Genomic DNA, 27,562 nt, shown 5'->3' on the forward strand with positions numbered 1-27,562 from the left:
AATCACAGCCTGGGTGAGGAACGCAGGTAGTAGTGCACAGGACGGAGTGCTGGGATTCCTTCTTCAGCATTGCCTATTCGAGACCTCCAAGACTTTAGAAAAGAAACGTGCACATAATATAAATTTTAAATTCAAACTGTAGCCGTGTGCCTTTAGCTTTTAGGTGTCACACTTCCCTGCAAGAAGCCTGCAGAATTTGCATGTGTTAAATGCACACTGTCCTCGGCACTGTGATGGTGTCACAGTCTGGTCTCTTGTAAGGGTACCGATGCTGCTGTCCTGTGTGCAAGACAAGAAGCCTCAGAGTGTGCCTTCACCTAACTTGTCATCGGTTCATCTGGTTTCCTAAGACTGCGTTTTATACTGCATTGTTTTCCAACCTGGACAAAGCACAGACGCAGTTTAAGCTAATGCCTCATTTTTATTTATTTAAGTCCCATGCTGCCAACTTGACCCATTTTTTCCATTCTACCGACTGTTCAGATCTCACAGATTAATTAGTCAAGGAAGGCACAGCTGATCCTGGAGCGAAATCCATACCCACACATTCTGCCTCTCTGTGCTCCAACCTCTTTTTTTTTTATTTTTCCTCCCCTTTCTGGGATGTAGGCTGTGGGTATTACACTGTGCTGTAATAGACCTGACTAGCCATTATCATCAGCAGTGGGTACCAGCTTAAAAACCCAGTCATCAAAGAACAAAAATGCTGGCAGCTAAATCGAGAAATCCAGCCAGGAGGAAAACGACCCAGAGCATCAGCCAGACGGCTGCTACTCCCTGCGCAGAAGAGGAGGACCATGCAAGACGAGTCAACTAAATGTTGTCTGACATTTAAAACAACTGTTCACTAGTACTTGAGAATGTTAGAAAGCCCAGCCTAATGCAAATTGCTGTCAGTGCACCTCAAAATGACCAGAAACAGGCTGAATTCCCCCATCCCCACACACACACATGTGTGTATGCATATAGGCAGCTGCTAGTTTCATGTTTTACATGGGGGCCACGTCTGTTTGTTTATTTGAGCCCTAGGAAGTCTTTAAGCTTGCTTGCTTAAACCTTGGCAAATCCTGTTACACCTGAGAGTTACTGAATGTGCCATTTGTGTTCACATCCCATTGAATTTATTTTTTTTCTCCCCTCCTTTTTTTTTTTTGTTCTTTGAAAATGTTATTAACTAGAGCATTAAATGCTGGCCTCCAGCAGGGCCTCTCCATATGCTTACAACAAATGTTTCCTCTGTAGGAGGATGTACGTATGTATGTGAGAGCACGCGGATGTAATGGGGCAGCTCCCAGCTCCAGTCTCCCTGGGAGGTGAAACCTAGGCACTCAGAAACGCTTATCGGCTCCAGGAATTCAGATGGAAACAGATTGTAACATCTCCCGATGCACCTTTCACCCGTGGCGAGAGGAGCACTGCAAGCACGCAGCCGGATTTTTCTCCCTTGCGATGCGTGAAGATTGGCCCATCTCCTGGGGGAAGGCAGGGCGCTGCGGCGTGCGGCAGAAAGGCTTTAGCAGGCAGGTTGGCCTTGAAAGCCAGTCAAATTGTCTTGCTCCTCTCCACTCATCAGCCAGTCCCGAAGCTCTGTGCTCAAATCCCAAACCTCTGGATGAAGGCTGTCTGCCTTTAACAGCCCTGCACATCTCTGCTTCTGGCCAGGGCAGCGTGGAGGGCTCTGAGGTTACACTGCTAGCTCTGTCTGCAGTGTTTCCAGCCTTCTTGGGTAGGAGGCAGGGTTACAGTCGGTGAAAGTACTCTTCTAATGCAATTCCTGTGGTTAGCAGCAGCACCTGGGCTTAGCTGCACGGTTCTCAAGTGTCAGTACCTCATAGATTATAACTGTTCAGGTAAAGGCAGAGTTGATTGGAGCCATCTTGAACTGAATGTAACAAATAATAGCGATATCCCCATTTCGGCTTGTAAATAATTCATAGGCTGACCCTCATTTTATAGACACATGTGATGTGCTTTGAAGGTCTTATTTTTATCTAGCATTTGTGCTCATCAGCTGCCTCACCTTCATAATTTGTTCTGCTGTGGCTGTCACCCAACAGTCTCAGTATTGTTTCTGCTTCCTGCTCAGCAATTGAAATTTAAATGGAGAGAAGCAAATAGAGTAACAAATAATATGCTTTGGTACACATTTTCATGAGGAATAATTGTTTGAACTAAAAGCTTTCAGGATTCATTAACCACTGGGCGTTTGTGGGAACGCTCTCAGAGCGCCCTTATGAATAATGGCAGGTGAGTGACTGCTGCACGCTGATCTCTGCCCCTTCAGATGCTGCGAGCCTTTGTGACCCTAATCGTGTACATCGTAACATCTGATTCAGCTCCTCGCTATTGCAGGGAGGTGACTGCAAGGAAGATGATCTGATTCTTTCTCTTGGGGTGGTTTGTAAATAGATGTGAAACAGAAACAGTGCTTAAAAATAAATGTTGCACATTCTAGTTATTTATTTTAAATGGAAGAACTTTCCTCTGACTTTGCAGACTACTGTAGCAAACACTTTGTCTGACTTCAAGGTAGGGATGGGCAATAAAAGGTGCAGCCTGTGCTGTAGGGGCCATGTGTGAGAAATCTTTAGCTCAAACAATTTGTTTGGCAAAGCTGTAAATGATGGACAGTGCCATCCACAATCCGTACGCTACATCTGACAACGTTCAGGTTTTATCAGCGTGCCTTCGGGAAAGCAACGCTAGTTAATACACGAACTATAAATTATGTAGGCCATCTCAAACAAGTTCAAGTAAAAATAACTCTATACTGTAAAATACCCACTTGTGTTCACAAGTTTTTACATATGTTGCAGAGAAACCGCCTTAATGTTCCAAACACATCGAAAGATGAGGCAAAATGTAACCCAAAGCTAGCAACGTCTGCCTATATTTCTGTTTATCTGGGCGTTACTGATAGCCATATGTAGTTTTATTTGATTTTTCCTCAGCAATTCCTTCACGTTACCTTGTTGATAGTTTGCAAAGGCTCTCTGGCCCTAGATCTGAACTGGGCCATGCTGCTCCAGCCAAAATAGAGCTGAATTTGGCTAGGACTGGTGTCTGGGGAGGTTTTGCAATATATCTGGGGTGTTAACAATATCCTGGGGGGTTCAAGCAGTGTGAAGCTGGCAGCTGAGGGGTGGGACAGAAATGACTCCTGCTCGTGCCCAACCCTAAGGCGTGCCCCCCGTCCTCTTCGTAAGTGGGCAGAAGCTGTGTAAGAATTATAAAACCAGGACAACCTTTGGAAACTTGTGCTCTTTCAGGACAATCTAGAAACTAACCAAGCTAATTGCATTATCTCTTGAGTTCCTGTCAAATGTTACCAATTATTTTTCTTACATTAACAGCAGCCTCTATTTGTCGCCTCAGAACAGTCTCAGCCTCCTCTTCCCCCAACTTGTCACTTCTGCTGTGTTGGTCCCGTTGTGTTGGTCTGCAAGTACATGAAGAGGTTTGATTTCAGCAGGGACACAATGCTTCTCGAGTCAGGTTCATTCGGGGGTGTTAACGGTTTGTTGGCCTGTTGGGGGGGCTCTCTGTCCTCGGCCCGGTCTGGCATCACTCCGGCTCTGTCGCCTCTGCCTTCCAAACCAGCACATCAGTACTGCTCAGGCTCCTTCACAGCTGATGGTCACCATTCTGCACGATGCCCGTGGGGAAGCATTTCCACCTCTTTATCTTCCAGCTCAGGTCTCTTGGCTGTTCTGATGTGATAGACAGCGGATTCTGCCTGACAAGCCCAGCCAGGTCAGTGCTTCGTGGGATCAGGGCCTGTGCGAACCAGTTGGTGGGCACCTTTCCAGCGATCGTACCCTGACTGCTTCGAATCCTACCTCATTACATCTCTGTACTTAATGGCTTATGAAGCATGTGAAGTTTCATCATAACGGCAGGGCTCATTTTCATAATACCAATTTGCAGTAGCTAGATAACTCTTAATTTTCTTTTTATTGCTCTAATAATTGTTCTAGAAGGTTAATAACTAGTCTGGCAGCACCAGCAGTGCCTTAGCAGCTGTTTCTCGTCAAAATGCCCGTCCTTCTGTCCGTCTGGGCCTGCTCTTGCCCCGAGTCAGTGTGTGAGCAGCCCATGGAGCCAATGCATGTGAAAATCTTTCTTGCACATTTATTCTTATGGGTTTGGGCACGGGTGAGAGGAGAGCTGTCACCTGTGTGATTGCATGGGATTTGCTCTTTGTGTCACGGGTAGGTAGTTCCCTTTCTCCCCCTTCCATCCCTTCGAAAGTCTGAATTTCATTTATCAGCTTAGTGTTGCGGAGTCTACTGCCAGTCCCGTAGCAATGACTGCAGATTTATTTTCTCCTGGAAATGATGTTGTACTAGTCTGAACTTCACTTCAACTTAGAGCCAATGGAGCATGGTAGTCTTGCCTGTTTTGCTCTTCACATCTTCACAAGCTGCAAAATGTGATCTTTCTTATTTCTGTAAGAAAATTATATCTGTATTTCTTGCAATCTGTTTAGGAAAGCAAGTTTATAGAAAGATCTTGTCAACTTAATGTTGATTGTCTTAAAATTAAAGATGAATGTAGCTCACTCTCTCTGATTAGTTAGAACTGATATCAGGTTGACAGATCAATAAGCACTAATTTATTGTTTAAATTCTGACATAACGTTAGCTTTCTCTGATTCTGCTGAATGATATGAGTATTCCAAGATTTAATGACAATAAACAGGAATTCTTTTACTGTCTCTCCTCAGCCAGTTCTCTTAAACTCTTGAGTACTGGTTACTGCCTTCAACAGATTAAATTTAATAACTGCTGTTACACATCGTTGTGATACTTGTTAAAATTGAAGTATTTTGTTAGCTTATGCTATGGAATTGAAACTATTTTGGAGCACATTCTACATTATTTCAGTAAGTTTTCAGCATACTTTCAATTGTCCTTAGTCTTTAATTTTGCTGGAGAATTTTTTCTTGCATCACCTGGTTTTGAGTGTTGCTTTCGAGAGTTCCTGCCCTGTATTTATTGCGATCAGCTTTTCTTTTTGCTTTTTCTCCCTTCTGTGCAGGTTGATTTTTTTTTGAAATAAGTCTGTAGTTACACTGACTAGGAAATGAACACCCGATAAAACATTCTAGCCTTACGTATGAGGTGAAGATTGTGGCTTGTTTTGGTTTGTAAGCAGTCTTTCAAGCAAAGCATTCCCTGTATCCTGAACCAAGTTAATGCACATTTGTTGTCAGCTGGCACAGAAGTGCTGCTTTATTATTAAAAACATGCTGAGGGTGGCGTGTATGTCCTATGGTTTCTAATAACCATTTTATTATTAATTTTCCAGTGATGTGATTTAGTAGCAGCCCTTAACCACAAAGATAATTTAGCTGCTAAATTATACCTAATTTATGTGTGCGCTTCTAAAACAGATAAAGTTGGAGCATATTTTATAAAGAAAAGCACAGCAGTGAATAAAAATTAGTTTAGTTCTCGTGACTGGGGGGGGGGAATGCTTGAGACTATTCCATGCTTTTTCTTTATTTTCGTTGTCTGGTTTCGCACTGCTCCCCCCGCGTGTCACCTGGGCTCGCAGGGGTGTCGCTGACTCACTTCTCCTTTGGGGGAGGTTTCTGAGCCGTGATTCTCGGTTATGGATTAAGAGATTTCGCTGCATAACTGCATCAACATTGCTGAATACTAAGCAACAAGGAGAGCTCCTTCTCTCTCCAGTGTTTTTAATGAAACAGAAGTTTCTTGTTGCCCTCTAATAGGTTTAAATACAATTAAGAGGAAATCCCTTCCATGTCAGTTAATCAGATTTTTGCTACCCGTGATAACGTAAGCCTGCTAGTTCTGACATGTTCGGAGGGAGATGAGACCTGTGTGTTTAATTTTAAAAAGAAAGGCAGAAAAAATGTGTGAGAACCAAGAGTTGTGGCTCATAAAAACAAGAGGGAGGAAAAAAGGCGCAATAATAAATTTGCTTCCTTTTACAGCTCATCTTAAAGCAGAATGCACATGAAAAATACGTGCAAATTCATACACACCAATGTGATTATATTTTCTTTTTTTTTTTAATTTATTAAAAATGTCTGTTTCTGATCTTATTTATTACTTTCAAGACCTATGGTGAGAATGTTGTTTGACAAACACTATTTATTTATTTTTTTTAACTACTTCCCTAAAGTGCACCCTGGTAACTCTCCCGGGATTTACCATACTGCTGACTGCGGGAAGAAATTTATTTGCAACCTAGGCAATAAGTTAAGAACAAATCCCAAGTGATTGTGGGAACTGCTGACGCTGAATTGCCTGAGAACAGCATGCTTGGAGCATTTGGGGATTTCGGCTGCTGGCATGTGGACACTGGGAGCCTGTTGGGTTTGGGAGCAGAGGGAGTCTGGTGCTCAAGAGGATTCCGCAGCAAAAGCTCAAACTGTCTCTGCCTTGGGCAATCAATAGCTCAAGAGCGGCAGGCCTTCTGTAAATTACACGTAGTTGGCTGTAGTTTTATAGCAAGGACTGTCTGACACTTCTGATTTTAAGACAAACTTTCCAATGTTTTAACATTTACCAAACTGTGACCTTCTGGCCTGACCTTTTCCGTGTGTACTGTATGCGTTTTTAAGTTTTTGTTTCTTTAATATGTCCAGAGTTTTAGTTAAAACAAGTTAGAGGCTGTTGGGAGAGCCCTATAAAATGTCACAAGTGAATTGGCAGCTTTGCATTCAGTGGAGAGACTGGAGAGTGTTTGCTGAGGATCAAATACCAGGTATGGAATTAAAATGAAGAGAAACACTCAGAAACTCCCCGTTCTGTAAATGAGACACAGCTGCTAGGGAAAGAAAGTGGTCCAGGAATATTAAGTCCATATAATACTGCAGATACACGGGGGAGCTCAATTAAGGTTGTTCAGGAAATCTCGCTTGACAGCTTGCGTTGACTGTGTGATTTTTATAAACTCGGTGTTCTTTTAGAACAGTAATTGTGTGTTTTCTGAAGCTATGCACAACGGATATCCTTGCTTCGGGGGAACCTGCGATCAAGAGCTGTGCGATGCATTCAGCTCACATTAGGACAGCTCTTGCGGGATGCCCATCTCGCTAATAGAGCAGCCAGAACAGCGCTGGAGGGCAGCATGGCCAAAATTCACACTTCGGGTGTGTGTGGCCCTCTGGCTGTTGGGAGAGGGCTCACTGCGTGCTCCTCGATCCCGCCTGCTTCTTGCTGAGCCTCGCAGTCTCTGCACTGAACTTTTTAAGGCAGAACGATGTTCGTGGAAGCCTGTGGGTTGTGGGCAGTGGTGGGAGTGCAAAGCAGGTGCTGGGCTGTTGCTGAGATGGCTGCAGCCCTGTGGGTTGTTCGTAGGCTACCCTGGCCTCTTTTTATAGGTTTTCTTAACCTGACAGCTGGAAGGGTAATGAGGGCGATAGCCTTCAACTCGTTAATGAGAGTTCTGGTACTATGGAATGACACCGAATGGCAAAAAAAGCCTGGCACTGTGGTACCTCAGGTATTGCGCTGTGCTCTGTGGGACACAGCAGTAGGGAACTGTCCAGATTTCATTCTTGAATGCACTTCATGAGGTTCTTTGCCATAAAATGGAAGTCAGTACATGTGTAGGTAGAAATAGGTTCATACATGTGTATTTTGGAAAAGTAGGTGGTTACTTCCCTTAATATAATAGAATTTTCCCCCTACATACTCCCACAGAGGAAAGTAATTTGCTTGTGATCCAGTTATGCACAATGTAATCTTTCAAATGGTTGCTTTCTTTATTCTTATTTTGGTTTGTTTTTAAAATCAGCATTTGGATCTGGATGCCAGTTGGCATTCTGCATGGGGGAACAGAATCATCAGCTTTGTCAATATTTTATCCTGATGTGTTTGTTCAGTGTAAGTTGAAATAAATTGTCATTTTCTTTCCTCCACAAAACCAATTACAATTCTGTCATCTGTTTAGGATTAATATTACTGCGTTTATCCCTCTTTCCAGATAAGTATTCCATTTGATACACAGGTATTCCAATTCAGGTTTATGTGTATGCTGAGGTTTCATCAATTTCTATTAAATCACTGTAGCTAATTGTTATAAAAATTTATGTGCATCTCCTTAATTTGAGTTAAATGTGGCTTATATTGATCGAGCTTGAATAATTTCCTCCCTGGACATAATTAAAATACTGCAAAATCAAGATTACAAGTGTCCAGTCGAGTGCTTTCTCTCCTGGGTTTTATACTGAGATATTATTGGAGGCTTCATATAAACTTTTAAAACCCTTTAGATGGAAAAGTGGTGAGAATTTTTGGTGACACTGAAGGTGCCAGGGATGGGGGATTAAGGAATCAACTCACACAAAGAGACCCATACCTAGGTTTTAAGTAGCAGCTACTACTTGAGTTCTGTGGGTGTTTTGAGTGGGATGACTGTACCGATGGAGGGAAGGGCAGGGTGACTTCGGTACGTGCTCTTTTTCAAACTCCGTGTTCGGTTGTGATTTGGGGGTAATAGGAAGGCAAATATAAGCAAAGGCAGTGAAACCAGACAAGGATTTCAAATGTCACCAGGGCCTGAGGATGCCAGGCTTTTCTTGATAATACAACATACGTGCAAGTCTTGGGATTTGTTGCCTTCCAAAGCTACCTCAGCTTGTCGGAGCTGCCACTAATTGTTGTCCCCTTGTACCACCGTGTGCTGCACCATTTCTCCCCAGGACCTCTGAGACGCACGGAGCGCTAAGCAGGAATTTGTCCTATTATGCAGTATTGATTCATAGAAACTGGGAACAGGAAAACACTGAGAGACTGAAGGCTTTCGCAAGGTCTCACTTCTGTCAGACTCTGGGGGGTTCTGGGACTTGCTCTGTTTTCCTTCTGGCTGAGTTTAACTCCATGGCAGTTAGCTTTTTGTTGGGACTTCACCAGGTATGAGATGTGGCCCTCAGACCTGAGTACTGTACATTCACACAGGGTGTAGTTTTACGAGGTTGTGCTGTGAAGTCCCCAGTAATGGGTCTCAGTTACCAATATTGAAGGTACTTTTTTTCTCCAGCTACAGCACATCAGCCATGGAGATTTTCCTTTTGCATTTAGCAGGATGAAACAAGAAGCAGGTAAAGTTTGCAAGAAAAAAGCCAGATAAAAATTAACCATCTGCTTCTAAAGCGATTAAAAAGTGATCTAAATACTGCTGTGAAAAGAGCGGTTTTCTCTAATCTGTACACACATTGGAGAACGCTTCTGTCTGGTTCAGGAAAGCTCTCAGCGTGAACTCCAGCCTATCCAAACAGTCCGAGGGCTGGTGTTACACTGAACCGTTCATGTGGCAAATTAAAAAGGCTGGTGGACGGGTGATACGGTTCTGAGAACTCAATAAAACTTATTACCTACGAGGCTGATCTTTCTATTCCAGTGACATACGTCTGGTTAATTTTGCAACAGCAGGAAGAGCTAAGGAAAAAGGAAATAGAATTTGAGTATTTTGAGGCTGTATTTTAGTAGAGCAAAAGAGCTAATTTGTGCTTCCATATCTGCAGAATTAAGAGGAAATCTCCCCTCCATCAGCCTCACAAAAAGACGTGGTCTTCCCGCTTGTGGTTGTACTTGTTATGCTAAAATGGTGATGGAGGCGTGAATATCTTAATGGAAAACCGTGAGCGGGCTCAATAAATGGGAGGGATGTGATTTGCATCATCAGGGGTATGAATTTATTGGTTTTACCTGGCAAAAAGCCTCCTTTCACTTCGATGTAATGGCAGTTGAGAACCGTACAGCGGGTCTCCCATGCAAGTTAGCTGATCCTATAAAAATTCTCAGAAAGTGGTTTAAAAACAGCAAGTGCTATCACAAATAGTTTTTGCCTGTGAATTTTTTCAAAACTGGTTGGTGTTCACTCGTGATTCTCTGGGATGGGAAGAACTGAAGAGGACTTTGAAATCCCAGCATGCAAAGTAAGGCAGGCACCTGGCTTTTAGGCTCCTGGACAAGAATTGTTTTGAGCAATGATGTAAAGATAGAAGAAATGTAGTAAGTAACAGTGGTTCTTCAGGAGCGTTTGTCTGCCTCTCCTGCCAACCTGTCTTCCACGTGGTACCAGCTGAAAAGGTGATGTTCTTTGTGTTTGCAGGCTGTATTTGGAAAATTTCTGGAATAGGAGCACTGACTCGAGTGCTGAAAACAGATTGGGGTGCCTGCCTGTGCAGCCACTGCCTGAGCTGTAAGAAGCACGCGTGAGGTTGGTAGCATGACACACCGGCTCTCTTCCTACAGCACTTTCACAGGCAAATGTCAGATTGCTCCTTGCAGTCAGACTTGGAGCCTCTCTGGAGTGGAAGCCTGCAGAGGCCAGCTGCCAGCCCTACAGGAATTACAAGCATCCTCCTGTTCCTGGGGGATAGTAGCAGAGCTCTCTCTGTTCTATCTTATAAAAGGTTCAGGGTGGAGGGGAAAATTATTTTCTACTTGCAAGTCTTTTCCAACTGAAATGATTGCCAGAAGTCTTTTGGGATAGTCGTATTATTGTACATGGGAATTACACTATACTTACACAGCCTAGAAAAAAATCTATTTGTTGTCCTATTAATATAGGTTTAGGCCCATGCTGAAGCATATGCTTTTGCACAAGTCGATTCAAAACAACTGCCATTAACTAGTATGGGCCTTCAAATCAATAGGCACTGCAAACTCTAGGCAGAATTCTCCTTATTTCCTTTACCACATGCAGCAGCAGTGCGTGCACGCAGAGAAACGTTTATTTCACACAACTTGTGTTTCAGCATTTGTTCGATGCCAGCAGCACAACAGTGTTTGTCCTTGATCTTCCCTTTCTTCTCTCTGAGCCAAGGAGCTTCGAGAAGTGGTTTGAGCTAATGATGACCATTCGGTGAGAACGGCTGTGCAGCTCCAGTAACTCTCAATTTTACATGCAAAATCATGAAGTGGAAGGTAATGAATGTGTTTGGAGGTCTCTTTAGTCTTGTTCTGTTCGCTTTCTCCCCTCGTTTGCTTACATATTGTCTTTGGAAGGATTTATTTCCTTCCTCTGACAAGTGGGGATGGCCTTCATTGCTGGATGTGATTCCGTCCGTAGTGAGTTTTGCTCTTCAGCAGGATTTGCAGGTAGAGAATTGCCGTGCACATGGCAGCAGCGGCTTGGGCACTGCCCTGACAGCCACACGTTTCTGTTCTGCTGGCTTGACTTTGTAGTGCCGACTTCTCGTTTCTTGGAAAGTTGTGGGTGTTGTTGTTGTTGGGTTTTTAGCATTATTTCTTGTAATTTTATGAGGCTTTTCCATTCATATTCACTTTCTGTCACTGCCTTTTCATTAGCTGGTTGCAAAGAGAGAGATTTGGGGTATTATAAATAATAGAACAAGACAGATCTCTGCCTTGTCTGGTTCAGCAGAGCTCTGGGGAAGCAGCATTTGTATGAATTCTCTTCGTTTGGCTGGTGACACGAGGAGGGGGCTGGCCGTGCATCGATAAGGGGCTGGCATTGTTGTGCTTGCGTCGGTTTTGTCTCGGTGTGTTTGTGTTGGGCAGAGAGTGGCGTGAGTGCACCAGCTCTTACACAAGATCATTGTGGAAGCCGTTCGTGTCTGTTAGCTGTGAACAGATGGCAGCGCATTATTTTTGGCGTGGGGAAGGGAAAGGAGACCTCACGTTGCATATGAATAGACATCTCTGGGGATTGTCATACCGAAATGAGGATGCAAAAGTAAAAGCAGAAGGAAACTCACCTGGGGTTTTGTGCCCTGCTCGGTAGGACTCCAGCCAGTCCCACATTTATCTGCTGTTTCTGGAAGCTTTTCAAACTTGTGTCAGGTGCAAACGTTGTAGGGCTGAAAATCATTTGTTTTAGCCAGTGAGAAAGATGTTACTTGTAATTAAGGGGATGGTATTAGGAGTGGGTAGGTTGATGGGCCAGCAAACTGCTTGGGAGACATAAGGAGTAGCCTGGCTCCTCTAACATAACTGATGTCACTTGAGTTTTTAGAATTAGTGTGCTTGGGACTGGGTTGTGTTGAATGCAGAACAAAAAGATCATTTGTGCCAGAGGGGTTACAGCTCACTCATGGGGAAGTGTGAGGGGATGCTGCTGTGCTGAGGTTGTGTAATAACTGCTAGGGAGAGTTACACGTTACAAACTTGGCTGTATTTGAGTTTTGTTTCTTTTCTTTTTTTTTTTTTTTTTTTTTTTCCCTTTGGTGTTGTAGAAAATAGCATTTTCCAGGAAGGATCTGACAGCAGTGATGTGGCTCCTTACAGCTATGAGCAGCTCCTGTGAAGCACAAGTGACAGAGTGAGGGGAAGGGAGATGGAGACAGCTCTGAAAATAGGCTGCAGCGAGGGGCTAACTTTCACCTCTTCTCCAGCGTGAGAGGAGTGGAGTAGCGAAGATTGGAGTTTGCTGTAGATGTCCAGGCTGTGGTGGAAGCCTGAACACCTGCGAGGAGAACCAGGCTGATGGTTCTTCTTCCCCATAGGAGCCTCTGTGCTCCTTCCCCACCTCCCTGCTCCATTTCCCACCCTATTCACGTGCTGGGCAGTGACGGGCAGAGCTCAGGCTGCAGGAGGACCACAACGCCACCTCCACAACAGGAAAGCTCTGGGTGGGGAGCAGAGCGAGGGGGTGAAGGAGCAGCCTCAGCTGAGACTGGGTCCTTGAGCATGCAGGGTAAGTGCTCGGGGGGCCCTCCTAAGAGGTGAGTGCAGTCGGCAGATGGAGAAAGTCTGAGGAGTTGGGGAACTTTAGGAGAAAATGGATCGTGATGGGATGTGGCCCTGTGGTTATGTGCTCCGTAACTGGACTCTGAGCACTCTGCCCTACCTGCTGATGGCTCTGGAAGCAAAGTATGGACTAGGACAGAAAACTGAGTATTGGAAAGCTTTGTTTCCCTTCTGTTTAACAACTTGCATTTGGCTTCGAGTGCCAATCACTTAAGCTCCCCACAGCTTTCTCACAGACCGAGGAATTAAGGATTTGTGGGGAAGTGGGAAGCTCTTTGTATTCCCATGGAAAGCCCAGCCCAGGGCTGAGCGATCGCTGCCCCGCACAAAGCCTGGGAGATTGTGAGCTCCATGCGCTGCCTGGTTCCCCGTAGCGTCTCACTTGTCTGGCTCTGGGTTTGTTTAAATAAAACTTGACTTGCAGCATGAGAAAATTGTTTCTTGGATGCATTTTTAATCAGCTCCACTACGGTCGGTGGGACCCAGAGGTAGTTCAGAGTCTTCTCGGTGCTGCTCATCCTGGTCAGGGATGACTAGAGGACAGCGCGTCCTGATTCCAAGTCCATGGGAAGTACCAATTATATATTTTATTTTTAATTCCGAATGTTTCACAGTGGTAGGCTGGACTGGTTTTGAATCGCTGCCACGTTGGGTTTGTGCTGTGCGTTCCTTCGCAGAGCTGCTGTGATAGCAAATGTTTTCAGGTCAGATCAGACTAATTAAACGCCAAGATGCGATTGTACGTGAGCGTCTGGGAAGGTCGGCTCGGAGGCTTGCCTTCCGCCTTCTCCTCAGAGAGTAATTATGTTGGATCTTGCTCTTCGGGCAAAAGAGTGCTGCTCTGTTACCAAGCCCGGTCAAGTTAATCACGCTGCTCCGAGCAGCCGTGTAAACAAGGGTTGTGCTGTGTGTACAGAAGGCTTGGCTCTTGTTGTGAAGACCACTTCAATATACCAGCCCTCGGTACGTGCAGATGTCTGTATTAGATTTTGACACAAATGTGCTGTTGCCTTTTAATTCTCTTAGTTGCATCATCACGAGGCATCAATATGCTAAGATGGCTTAAAAAAAAGCTTTGATATTTTCATTACACTGTAATCAAAGCACCTATAAAACTAACTTCTGCTCTCAGTGGTTTTTATAAATGAGAAACTGTTCATTCTAAAAAATGAGGGGTTTGAGTCCAACTGCAAGGTGGATTTACACTAACAAACTTTGTTCAGAAAACGTTCCAGTTCCCAAAGCAGGTTTCACCTCCACGCAGACTTGGTTCACCCGTTTCAGGTCTGTGTTTGGCCTGGGTCTGAACTTTGTACAGTATTTGCCTGACGCTTTCTGTATTGAGCTAATTCAATGCATGCGGGCCTATGGCTGTCACTGGTACTGTGCAGGCAGATGTGTTTATAACTTGTTCCTTTTTCTATGCTAACTGAGAAAAATACTGGCTTTCAGTAGCGAGGGGTGGGGGAGATGTTTTGAAGCCCAAATTCAGCTCAGCTGACCAGCTGAGGTGCCCCACAACTCTCTCTCTCAGGCACAGGAGCAGAAGCTCTCTCTGTTTGTCTTTTCATTTCCCAGTTTTAGGCAAAGGAAGGGTCAAATTCTCACCTGGCATGTGTTGACACAGGCTCTGAAGTCAGTGAACCTTTCAGTGATCCCTGGTTCATGCGGTGTAACCCTGCGGTAACTGTAGGCAGACACAGGTGGGAGTCATTACTTGCAGGGGCCATGATGGGGTCTGGACCTCATGGAGTGAAATGAGAAAACTCTTTTTGATCTCTGCATCTTGAAGATTGGCAGCAGTAATGACTGTGTCCGGACCCCCAGTGATAGTGGGTTGCTGCGTGGCATCTAAAAGTTCCCCTGGATGTCCCTGTGGCTCTGCTCACTCCCGTGGGATTAGGCACTGCTGCCTTGGCTCTGTAGCAAAGAAGGACGTCGGGGTCTTTGTCGTGAGGACCTTGGAGTCTAAGAACACAAGGCAAAGGAGGAAGTGAAGGACTAAGAAAAGAAGTGATGCAAATGTAAATGGAGGTGATGGGAATTTACCTTCAGCAGATCAAACCCGCTTTTTATTTACATGAAAACAGCGACTGAAAGCATTCTTCGTGTCCGAACAGAGGGTGATGGCAGTGTCAGGGAGAGCACAGAGGAGGCGATGACTCGTTGTATTTCACCCCAAGCATGACCCAGTACATTCAGTCTTCGAGAAAACTCTCCCAAAGAACTGGGACGCTGCACACGGTCCATGGAGTGACACGCTTTCATCTGCAATCCAGAGGAAATCCTTTGGGAATTTCCTCTCCAAAACCAGAGGGAGAAGTTTGCCCCTACACCAGCCATGCCGTGCTGCAGCCTGCGGGGCCGTGAGTTTACCCTGGAGGAGACACTAATGGAAGAAGACTTGAAGGAATATTTGTGCTTGGGGTTTGCAGGAGGCTTGAAGGTTTTATTGGTCAGGAGTTCCCAGCTGTATCGCGGAGGTGCCTTTCTAAAGGCAGGTGGAGAGACACAGGTCAGTGGCTGCCCTGGAGTAGGTGCAGTTCCTGCTCTGGTTGCTGGTCCCAGCTGCAGGTGTAAGGAGAGGAGGCAACATCTGCAAAATCCTCCACGGTCCATCACTTGGTACATTTGTGCGCTTCCTCTGAGCCTGGCCTGACAGTCCCAGCCCTTGTTTTAATGCTGTTTGGGCAGTCTTTGTGTTTCAAACTGGGGTTTAGGTTTTAACAATGGTTACTTCTGCAAGAGCTGAAATCTGTGTTCTTGCAGCAACTAAAATGTCAAGGCCCTTGGGAAATATGAAGTGTAATGTGTGGTGGTCAGTACTAATTAAACTTCTAAATGTTTCCTCTTGTGTCAGGATGGGGAAAATTCTTTGCTTTTGTTTAACTCGCGTTGTGATTTCCATGCTCTGATTATTCTTATTTTTCCTGGTTGCTTGATACGTGCCAGAACCAGAACACTTGTTTCTCTATGAAAAACCACAGCACTTCTGGGGGAGGTGCAGGGTTTGTAACCAGAGCTGCTCTCTTAATTATTCTTGGGTTTTATTTTGACTGCTGTTGTCTGTGCTGATAATCGTCAGGTGCTCTGAATACTCGCTGTGTAAGCGGGGAGCTTGTTTCTGTGTTGTTGGAGGGGGCTGCCTAACGCAAACAGCAAAGCAATTCTTTGTGATCCAGCGCTAGCTTTGCAGTCACTTTGTGCTAGTGGAGCTGGCAGACTCATTTACGGCTTTGTATCGCTTCTTGTGGGGACTTTGGCAAAGCCCGCGTCGCTGGCACTCCAGGCACCCTGTCCTTCCTGTGCAGGAGGTTCATCTCCCTGAGAAAGAGACCTCTGCCCATTCTTCCCTACAGCTGCTCCCAGCCCGACTTGCTCTTAAGCTCGTGGAGACTCTTTCAAAGCCTGGTCACGTTGTTCCGAGCTGGCTGCACAGCACTGAAACCATCCCGGGCAGCTGGGAGAGGTGGCCACCCCGCGTCCCCCTGCCTGGGAGGGCTGCTGCTTTTCCACACTGGGGATTCACTGGAGGGCCTGGGGAGCCCGCAGGTTTCCTCGTTGTTCCCCGTGCTATGTTCATTGCTCGCTTTGGAGGCTCGGAGGATTCAAGGACAGAAGTGTGTCATTGTGGTGCTGTGAATCCATGTGTCAGCGCTGCGGGAGGACTCCTAGCATGCGTGCGCCTACGCTGCAGCAAATGTGAAATAAAACGTTGGCTTAAATGTCAGGAAGGGAGCCTTAAGCACCCACGGTAAGTCTTAGTACCTCAGGACTGCTGCTGTATCTGGTACAGTTTGTTCCTGAGAGGTCCTGTAAAGGCCAAGGGGAAGATTTGGTGCAGCGACAGGGCAGGAGCTTCCCACGAGTCCTGGCTGCCATCGCCATAAAGGAGTCAAGTCATCCTCTTGCCCAAAATAGTTTCTGAAACTGGGGAGTTTGGTCTCATGGAGTATGCTGGGTATCAGCAGTGAGCGCTGCTGGGATCCAGCACAAGCAGCAGCAGCACTGGTCTTTAATTGGCTTCTTTGGTACTCAGACTAGTCCTCAAAACTCCTCAGTAACTGCTAAACGAAACTTTCTGGGCTCTGTATGCATGCCACTCATGGAAACAGATGGTGATTAAGGATAGAAATCCAAATACCCAAATGGTGTGGGGGGGTCCTACAAGATTTTTTTAGGGAGAGGGATATATACGAGTGTGGTAGCCTAACTCTGCTCTTTTATGTACCTGAATAGCCACTAGGAAAATGTTCTCTTCCAATTCAAAGATTTGGAAGCAACCAATCTGTACTTGGGGAGTTCCAGTGAATCCAGATCAGCAGCCTTCCTTCTCTGTGCCATGGAAAAGATGCAACATTATCCCAAAGAAGATGGGTGCTGCAAGTAAATCATAGTCCCAGTGAAAGCCAGTCATTAAAATCCTTTTGCATCGCAGGATCTCCTTGCTCGTGGCCATGCATTTGCACAGTGCTTCTCTCGTTATGCTGAAAGACAGCAAAGAGGAAAACACCTCTGGTCTAGGGCCGTGCAGGCAGCACCGCCCTGGTTAGATGTTTCTGTCCTCGTTCCTTTCCATCTCCCTGTTTTGTGTGTGACCCTTTGACATTTACATATGGCGAGAGCCAGAGAAAAGATGGTGAAGGATTTAGCCTGAAGGAAAATAGGCTCTGATAAGAAAATGTGACTTTGGACCGGGGATATATGCACATAGCTGATGGGGGAGGCCGGCTGGCCCTGGGTGCTATTCACTGTGGATATGCAGGGCACAGAAGTGATGGTAACTGTCTCAGGGCAGTGACAATGTGAAGGGCCCTTGAAAGACACATTGGAGATTGTAAAACAGCATAATTCATCTCAGTTTCCAGCTCTCATTTCCTAGAAAGCAGGATTTTTTTCCTTCTGCTTTCCTCATGGGATGAGAAGACATCCCAGACGTTAGATTCATTCAGCCAGAGACTCAGGGTCTCCATACTTCTAGCTTCTAGCAGTTTTCCTTCAGATAATTTGGAAAGCATCCTTGTTCGTGTTATACTGTCATGGTCCTCCTGGGCTTCCTCAAGTCTTGGGAACCATTTTCTGGGCTCTGAGTCAGTAGTGCAGTTCTCTAGCTTTTGATCCTTAACACTTCCAAATTTCTATGATTCAGACTTTAACATTTTCTGCAACAACAACTCCATGACATTGCTAGGGTTCAGTTAGGTGCAAAATGACACTGTGTATTAGAAAAAAAAAGAGTTGGGAAAAGGATTAAAACTGAAAAGGGTTGGCATGTTTGCATCAATTCTTCTGTCATCTTGGTGCTACCCAAATAGAAATGTCTCCAGTGGCTGCGTCCCAGCAAAGAAAAAAATCTGAGTGTTCTTCTTGGTCTTTTTCTTACAAACGTGTAAGTACATGCATGTACACATGGGGTCTAGGAACCACATACATCTGTTGGTCATTAATAACTGTTAATTTTCATGGAGGCAGCTCCAGAGGGTACAGGCACGAAGAATTAGGAGCCTGGAGCTGAGGGCTTTGCGTAGACCCGTGGTGAGGGTCATTGCTGCCCCAGAGCTGTGGCCCTTGCTGGCGTGGGACAGGACGCAGGGACTGAATGAGCAGGCATGTGGGGGGGGCAGGAGAGGAGGAGAGCTTGCCTAAAGCTGAGTTCTGGCCTAATCCCTGCACGATCAGAGTGATTTAAAGGAGTTCTTACGCTGGTATTACGGAGGGCTTTAGGGATGATGAGAACACTGCTAGTTTTGAGCCTCTCCATGTACAGGCAGCAGCCTGGGAGAAAAAAGCCCATGGTCATTATCCTGACTGTGAATCCCCAGCTCGATTGTTTCTTCTTATAACCTGTAATGCCTTTTCCACCTCACTAAGATCAGCTCTTCCTCCTTGCTTCCACACCCAGCAATGCGGCCGGTTTTGAAGCCTTTATGCACCGCTGTGTTGTGCTAATGCACGGCTCTTCCTCCTCCGTGATACACCTGTTAGCTAACATCACCATCCATCAAAGTGGTGGTAAAAGGAAGCAGAATTGCGTTATGTTTCCATGTTTGGTGCAGAAACCTCGTTTAACTAATATAAATTTAGTCAATATATATTTTTTTCTCTCTGCAATGTCTATTACTAGTCAACTTAGTACCTTAAACAAATAATCATTAAAGCAAAACCACTGGATGAACTCTTTGTTTAAGCAAGGAATGGAAAGTATCCCAACCATTTAACGAATTAGTTTAAAGACGAAATTTAACGAAATAGTTTAAAGAATAATTTCCAGAACCTTATAGCATATTAGGAAAGGCTTTGAAGTGAATAATAGATAGTGCTGCATATTTAAGGAAATATATTTTCCTGGCATCAGGGCTGCATGCCTGATGGGATTTCTGTGGGTATTACCTGATGGGTATGAACACAGGGCTGCTCTAAGGGAGCACAGATAAATTGAGATTTGTAGAACTGCACATGCCACAGTGGAGCTGATCCATTTCATCTCCATAAATGTGCTTCTCATTTCCTTTCTCACCTAAACCTTCTCTAGAGTGGCATTCAGGGCTCCACCAGCTACCTTGTTTGTGTCCTAAAATACGTCTTGTTCTCAAAAGAATTTTTTTGGGAGGCACTGTGGCATCTAGACTGAAGCTCCCTTATTTCTTTGTTCTTTGGTACTAAAGCTGAAGGGATTTTGCTTGGGGTTGTCCTTTCTCAGCCAGCTCAGGAGCTTTGGCTGATACCTCCGATGAAACAGGAGACCCCCGACCCAGCAGGGAGAGGTGGCCAGGGAGGTTACGTGCCTCAGGGAGACAAGAGCTCAAAGTGACGCAGTTGAAGGAGAATTAACACCCTGTGAGGAGTGGGAGACGCTCAGATTACTGGATATGAAGTGGGCTTCCGAGGTAAACCTGCCCTGGTGTGACTTGTACGGTGGCTGACTTGAGGGCAATTCTGCAGATAAAGCTGGTGGCAGCACATAACGCATGCTGCTATTACCGATGGGCTGGCAAAGTTAAAGCAATGCTTTTGCATGACCTGTGCTGGTTGGTGATGGTGTTGGAAGCTTTAGTCATGACTCTCTGAAAGCTTCTGCAGAAATAAACCTGAAGAAATAGTGCTTTGTCTTAAAACTCCTGTTCTTGAACTTGCCCAGGGTTAAAGGACTGGATCCTCAGCGGCAGTGAATGGGAACAGCTCTGATTCCTGTGAAGCTGCGGTGGTTTGCCCTGACTAGGGCTGTGACCTAAAATATTTAGATAGGTTTAGCCCAGTGCATTTGTCCAAAAATGACAACAGGTCTCTCTGCAGTGCCAAGAAAATTGTCCCACAAGCAGTGGAGCACACTCGGTACATCATGCCAGTTCGGTCAAGGCTGAATAGCAAACGACAAGCCCCAGAACTGAGTAAATGCTTCTGTAATTTGTCTTCTGACATTGTACTGCTTGCAGCTCTGCCAAGGAAATGGAAAAATGTAGAGAGAGCCCTGAGCAACCCGTCACAACACAATGAGTCCCGCTTCCGAGGCTGTTGTAACTGGGATGCTGCTCTCCTCGCACATGCCAGCAGCCACAACAAATTAAACAAAACAAAAGCAACCCCCCACTTCAAAAGAAAGGAAAAAACAAAATCACGATGTCATATTTTGCGCGAGTAGCACAAAGTTGGCAGTTAGTGCAGCAGGAATGGGTCAGCGTGTGAAAACAACAGGCGAGCCTAGATCCATATCACCTCCTTTCTTCAGGTCCCAGCTTTTATATGTCTTCAGGAGCTTCGATCAGCAAGAAGTCAAAGCCTACAAGCTCTTCCTTTTGGTCATGTTCTGCAATGTGTGCTCTCTGTATTACAGGGATAAGTGAAGACACAGCTTAGTTGAAGTGGAATCTGCCCAAAGAGTAAGAACTGCTCATCTAGACAAAGCCTTTCTTGGTACCGGTAGGTGAGGTTCTGACTGTGCTGGCAAGGACTGCTACATTACTGCCTTAAGCACGAAATGGGAGGAAGTCAAGCTTTTCTTAAAGCTTAGGAGCCTCAGAGTTTTGATGCAGTACAATTGCCAGCTCTGATTTGTGTCATGGATGCGTAGGATTGCTCCAGGGATCCCATAAACCTCCAGGGGGCCTTGGAGAGACAATGCAGCTTTCTGGTCCTGCCAGCATTGAATGTCTAGGATCTGTTCCTGTTGTGCCAGGTTTCCTTTTTTTTTTTTCTTTCTTCTTTTTAGATGTTATTAAATACAATACTTTTTATATATATACAGTAGATTTTTCTTCAGATAAATAAGTTCTTCAAACAGAACTAAATGGCAGAAATTTCCTGAGCAAAAATAAACCACATCTCTGTGTTGAAGCTCTGTTAGTCACAAAACATGGTCCTTTTCATCTTCAAAGCACTTTGGAAACTTTAAATAATGTTGCGTGTGTTTTTTTTTTAACCAGGGTTGTGAAGTACGTATTAATGTTCCACATGAAAGATGGGAAACCATGAAGAGGGGCCAAGTGATTCAGTTAAAGTTGGTGAGATGTGAGTCAGATAAAAGCAGGGACTCTCTGGGCTGCTTGCGTGGACCGAGACCACAAGATTTGTATTTTGTTCACACTTCTGCAAGTCTGAGATCTAGATCTAATAAAACTCACTGAAGTCAGTGGAGATTCACCAGTACATTTGTTCATCGTGTGCTGAGGTGCTCTACCATTGAGCAAATGTTCTTCATTATGCAAAAGGAGGTAACAGACCACAGAAGCTTCCTGTGTGTTTCACCTACAACCTGAGACAGTCTGTATGTGCACCCTAACAGACTCTGAAATTCATTGTGTTTTATTTATTGTAGCAATTTGGGTCATATTTTAAGCTCAGATGCTCACTGCCATGTACAACATCAGAACTCCCAGTATGTAACCACAAGCGTGCACTGTGTGCTCTGTGCAGGCGAAAGGAGAGAAGTGAGTAGCTCCAAACGTTAGCTGTGCCTCAAAAAGGCTGGATGATTTTGCTGGTCTGGTCTTTTCTGTGAAACATTTATTTGCTTGATTTCATTCCTTTAGTACCAGATTCTTTGCTGTCTTTCTTTACAGTAAATACATGGCTATGAATTTGATTCCAGATTAATGATCAAATTCCTGCTTTCCAAGTACAGCTGAACGAACACGATGTGTTGCAAGTGTACAAGAATTCATAATTGATACTAATACTTAGAACATGAAAGTGGAGACATCATTTCTGCCAGCAGCAGCCGTTGCTGGTGAGGTGTCCATCAACCCAACGCTCAGGATGCCCTGGGAGCTAAAGGGGGCAGTTCAGTCACTGCTTTCGATGCCAGCCTTAAAAGGGGAGGTTGTTCTTCGGGGTGGAATGATTCTGGTGTGCTTGGCTTTGTCGTTGGTGTAGGAGGTGTTTCCAGGAAAATGTCATCTCAAGTGACATGAAGAAATAAACTGCTTTTGGAGCTTTAAGGCTTTAGAGAAACCTCGGCTGTACCATTAGAAGCAGACCTGTGATGGAGCAGTGAAGGGGGTTTATGTTGTCCTCATGGCTGTTAGGGTGGCTCCACGTGCTGTGATGCTGAGGTCTTTTATTCCAAACGGAGAAAAACAGCCAGCACTATAAAGTAATGGTTTTATTTATTTTGTGATTGATTTTTACAGATGTTGCAAGGCAAATGGGAAGGAAATGTATCCCAGGTCTTACCTGATGTTATCTGAAATGAGAGACTTTAATCCAAAATGCTATGCAGATGTCAGGATAAGTACAGAGCTGTTTGAACCAAGAGACAGACTTGCTGCTTGTTGATTTGTCTAAGTGACTTGTTTATATGCAGGTCACCAGAGGAGCACATTGGTGAAATAGGCAATAAATTAAGATGAAACGAAAGCAAGAGATGGGTTGAAAAGGTGAATGTGCCAGAGTAATTCAAGCAACACCCAGTCAAAAGGTCAGCTTACCGAGTGGTGGCTATTGCTCCCTTGGGCTTAGGGTCAGGGAAGGCGTACCAGCTGCTTCCCAATTCTTCGCTGCTGTCAGAAAGGTTTTCTTATTGAGGAGCAGAATTCCTGTCTGCAATCTCAAATGAAAGAGGGGACGGTCAAATATTCTGTGTGGTCTGAAAACTGTTTCAGATACTGTTTTCACGAATGCTGCCCACTGCTGCACCTGGACCTGGCTGCCCTTGTCCTACAGCACCACACCACTGTGCGCCCATTGAAGGGGGCAAGGAAGCACTAAGCTCTAAGCACTAAGCTCAGGTCTCCTTGGATTGCTCCGGATTTCCAGTGGAATTGATTCCTTTGCTCAAATACCTGCTGCCATTAGCACTAGGCTGAGGCTTCTGGCAGCTCTTTTTAAAAGTAATTTTTAACAATGAAATGCGTTGCTTGTGTTTGGTTGTATTGTTAAAAATCAAGCCACCTACTGCCTCCAGTGCTGCGGAAGGGTGGTGTGCTAGCAGAACTTGTAAGACCCCGATAAAGTTTTTAATGGGGTGTAATGAAGACATGTAGCCCCACGCCCTCGGTACTGACTTATTTTGTGTGCCACCATTTGAGTGAGGTTTGGAAATTCAAGGAAGAGCACGCATTTCTGATTGTAGGAGGACGACCTTGCTGAACTGCCTAGCAGGGTGCTGGAAGGTATGGGAGCCTTGGGGGGGCAGAGGTTTCTCTGCATGTCCTATATGCATCTTGGGGTCATAATTTTGCTCTTCTTGTTTACTTGACTTTAAAGGATAATTTTAGGAAATACTGAAAAACACTGAATCAGTAAGCAGTATCAGATACCTGAGCATTATAAAGAGTGACCACCTATGTGCTTGTAAGTAAATCAGAGTTTTGTACCTGTGAGCAGCTGTGCTGCTGTTCGGATAAAGCAACGCCTGAAAAGTTGGCACCGTTTTTTTGGTTAAATTCAACATCCGATTTTCCGTGCTGCCTTCTGCTGTTTTCAATTCAATCTTTCAAACTAATCGGGAATGAACTAGTTAGTAATCTTCAAAGGAAGTCTAAAAAAAAAATATTGCTTCAGGAATTGCTGTTAAATGTTTGTTTTTTCTCATCCTTTTCCCCAGGCAAAGAGGGTATAAAGCTGTGACAGGTGTTAGGTCTCCAACACGGAGCTGGAGGAGGAGAGAGGCCTGGCTGTTTGGGATTAATCTTACTCAGAGTTTCTGATGAGTGCAGTGTTATTTCATCTCCATAGGCGGATCAGTGCTTTGGCCACTCACAAATAGGTTAGAAGCTGATGAATTCCGTGTGCACGTGGATCGATTCCTTGTCAATTCTTCACAGGTCGTGTGGGAAGGTTTCTAGAGCATCCTAAAACTTTTGGATAAAGGGCTGTGGTATTCAAATAACAGATTCCGGTGTTGGGTTTATAATACACATGAACTTAAAAACAGGTTATTTTAGAGCTAAACGAGAAATATTAAGGCATTGCCTTATTTAGCATCTCTCTCCTCTGTGCTCGACTTTGAATTGTTGTCCTTGACATGGAATACATAATAATTCCCCAGCTAGCTTGCCCTTGCTGGCCAGCCCTCTGGGACGGCCTGGAGCAAGCAGATGATTCCTAGAAGGTTTTAATAATATATGAATAGCATTAAAGTAAATGTAGTTAAAGTTTTGACCTTTCAAATCTGTAAAATTACAGACAGACACGTTCTGGAAGATGGGTTGTGATATATAGGTGCCTGGGGGGTGGGTAGAAAGCATTGTCACTGTTTGAATGTGATGTTACGACACTCTTGATTTATTATCTTGTCATAATATAGATGGCAAAGCGCTGCAGTGCAGGCATGACATCTCACCCTGCTTCTGTCCAGCACCGTGGAGCATCCAGCTGGGACATGTGCAGGCTGCCAAATGCATCTGGCGGTCAGCAGAGCGCTCAGCTTAGGCACCTGGGGTGTAGCTTCTCCCCAGGAGGTTTGTCCCTGCAGAAAGCAGTGTTTACACCAGCAGGTTATACGAATCCTGTTAAGGAAAAGTACAGGAGGAGGAATGCGGAGGGTGGCTCCAATCCATCCTTCCAACCTCTGCGTCTTGGAGGTGGCAATGCATGGCACCAGAAGAGCAGAGCGGTGGGTTGGGGTGGGTGTGCTTTGTTGTTCCTCCTCCTGCTGGGATTTCTTCCTTGGGACCCCTGGGTTCTCAGAGGGTAGAGGCCACGGGGGCAGTGCAGTGGTTAGAGGGCAGTTTTTTATTGTTTATTGTTATTTTTTTCAATTTTCTTGTTATGAAAACGTTATTGATGATTAAAAGGCGATCACCGAAATGTAAGCTAATAATAAGCTCAGTGAGCTAAGCTGCAGACTGAAGCTTTCCCCAGACAGCCTCATTGCTGCATGAATAGAAAAGATTCTGCAGCATGGCAAGTAGTGCAGTAACATCACACTGAGAAACAGCAATGAAAACAACTAATAAAAACTGATATACACATTCTGCTTTAAGAATGAATTCATGTAAAGCAGAAAAAAATAGACTTTTCAAGGTGGTGGTTGGGAACAGGATGGAAATATCCCTGTAGGCTGCATGTTTTCCACAATTTTATGTTTACATAAATCAAATTTAAGTGGTCTCTTATTGATGGCTATGGAAAAAAAATATTTCGAATTGTAATTTTGTATGCGGGTGTTTGCTCAGAATGCTTTATTAGGTTTTAGGTAATATTGAGTCTCTGAGGACAGGCCTGAAACTGAAATAATTGCAGAGCAGATTTCTATTTCTTTGCTATTTAGAAGTTTAGGTTAACCCATTAGTAAAGCTCTTCTGGGTTGTCTTTGGAAGCACAGTGTGGCTTGGGGAAGCAGGAGGACGCTGTCCTCTGACCTGGATTTAGGTCAATTAGGGTTTCTGGAAAGGACACAGTTTTGCCTGGTAGCCTCTCAGCAGGCAGTAGCCGTCGTCATTTCTGTTAGAAATACTGGTGGCTGGTCTCTGTTGGGCATGGGATGACCTGTGGAGAGGACAATGAGGGCTTGATTTAAACCTTGAGCCTGCATTTTATTGGAGCCGGAGTCAAGGTAATACAGCAGGGTAAAGTACTTGGTTTCTGTGATTTCACAGAAAACAGGTAGGAGCTTGAAGACCTTTAAGTGACTGCTTATAGATAGATCCATCTCTCTCCAAAATAGCTTTGTACCTTTGTACGTGCTGCACGTGGCAGTAGAGGAGTTGAATATAGTCTTCGGGGAACTGCCAGCAAACCACAGGTCCACTTTTAGCAGTCCTTAATTTGGATTTGGGCACTGTCATGTGTTGCAGCCTTAGACACGTGGCTTGTCCTCGTTAGCTCTGCAGCAGCCTTGCAGGGACCATGTGAGGCACAACCCTGCCCTGCCAGGGGTCTGATGTGGGTAGAGGGCCCAGAGGTCCTTACAGCCTGAGGTTCCTTAAGTTCTCCAAGGCACTGAACACATTTTCACCACGTTTACCCCTTGGTGACAGCTATGCACTGTTACCAAACCTTGGCTTACTTGCTTCCACGGGGTATCAGTGTAAGGCAGCTCAATTACATAACCGAGGTTATCTGCAGACACAAATACTCTGAAAGTCCCTTCTGTGCTTTTCTATTCCCAGGGACAATCAGCTTATTCTCATTTTAACAGCTTACTATCAGTTCTGACCCATTTAAAATTCACCTGCCAATTGAATGGTATGACAGGACCTGGCTGACCCAGGAGCTAAGTGAAATGTTATCTTCGTAACGAGCTGCCACACGCCTAGAGCCAAGAAAGGGGAAAAAAAAAAAAAGACCAGAACAGGGCCAGCTCTGTGAGAAGCAGGACGTTCTTCACAAGGTAGGGGAAAGGAGCCGCCGTACTTAAAACATTGTAAGTGGCTTTGCTGTGCAAAGTGTCGGCAGCTTCACGTCCTTGAAATGCTTATTCTCTCGAGAGAAAGAAAGTTTGCAAGGTTGTGTGCGTTCATGCATGTGCCCCTTCCCTTTCTGATGATTATTGTGCCAGCCCACTCCTCCCTTCCACCTCTCTCCAAGTGAAAATCCCGAGGCAGAGCAGGGAGGATGGATCAGTCTGTTACTTGCTTCTGCTGGGAGTACAAGTGTCTCTGTCCATCAAAAGAGAAAATACCTGCTGGGCAGTGGCTGCTGTGTCAAGGAAGAGGATAATTACACATACAGCCGTTTGGAGAAACTTCGGCCTTCAGAATTTTCCTGCTGTATTTATTCCACGTTCAATGTTGGCTTTTCACTTACTGACTTGCAGAGGGGATGTGAAACGTCCCGCATCCATCGCATCTCCAGTTTGTGGTCCTGCAGGTGAAGAACTCACCGTTGTAGGGTGAGAGGTGATCTGGCTGCACTCCTTCCATGTCCCTACATCGCTGAGCGTTTCATTACTGAACCGCTTTGGCTTCAGTGCCGACTGGCAGCACGCACTTGGCTGCCCCGAATATGAGGAGTGCTCTCACAGCAGATTTTATGTTGATCTTTTATTCAAGACAACGTTGAAACCATTATTTTTTATTTTGGCTTTAGTACTTCAGAAACTCCATGAAGGACTCCAGCTAATTACTCGACAGCATGTTTTCTCCTCAGGAGCAGAGACTTCAGATTTTATGGTCTGAGGCTGTTGAACAAGTGGGAAAGCGAACTCCCAAGCTCTCAGCTGCTCATTGCGCTCACTACAACAGTAAAGCACTTCTGATTTCTGAATGCAGATTGATATTGGAGCTATTTCTAGTTTCTTTTCCCATATTCTAGGTAGCCAGGAGCTCTGGTGGAGACTCACTTCACTGGCCAGGAACTGCAGCAGAGCATGGCAGGGCACTCAGCTGCATCTGCCTGGGAGCTTGTGTGGTTACGAGCTTTCCGTTTAGACTCAGTACTGCTGTAATGCGTGGTGTCCTGTGAAACCCGGCATAAGTGAGATTGAT

At 45.0% G+C, this 27,562-nt stretch overlaps 1 protein-coding gene across 2 annotated transcripts in view; it reads left to right on the forward strand.

Moving 5' to 3' along the window:
- Positions 1-27,562, forward strand: part of LRP8 (LDL receptor related protein 8) — a 166,436-nt gene that overhangs the window by 56,452 nt on the left and 82,422 nt on the right. The window lies entirely within an intron of this gene.

This window comes from Anas acuta, chromosome 8 (assembly GCF_963932015.1).
Source record: "Anas acuta chromosome 8, bAnaAcu1.1, whole genome shotgun sequence".
Lineage (NCBI taxonomy): Eukaryota > Metazoa > Chordata > Aves > Anseriformes > Anatidae > Anas > Anas acuta.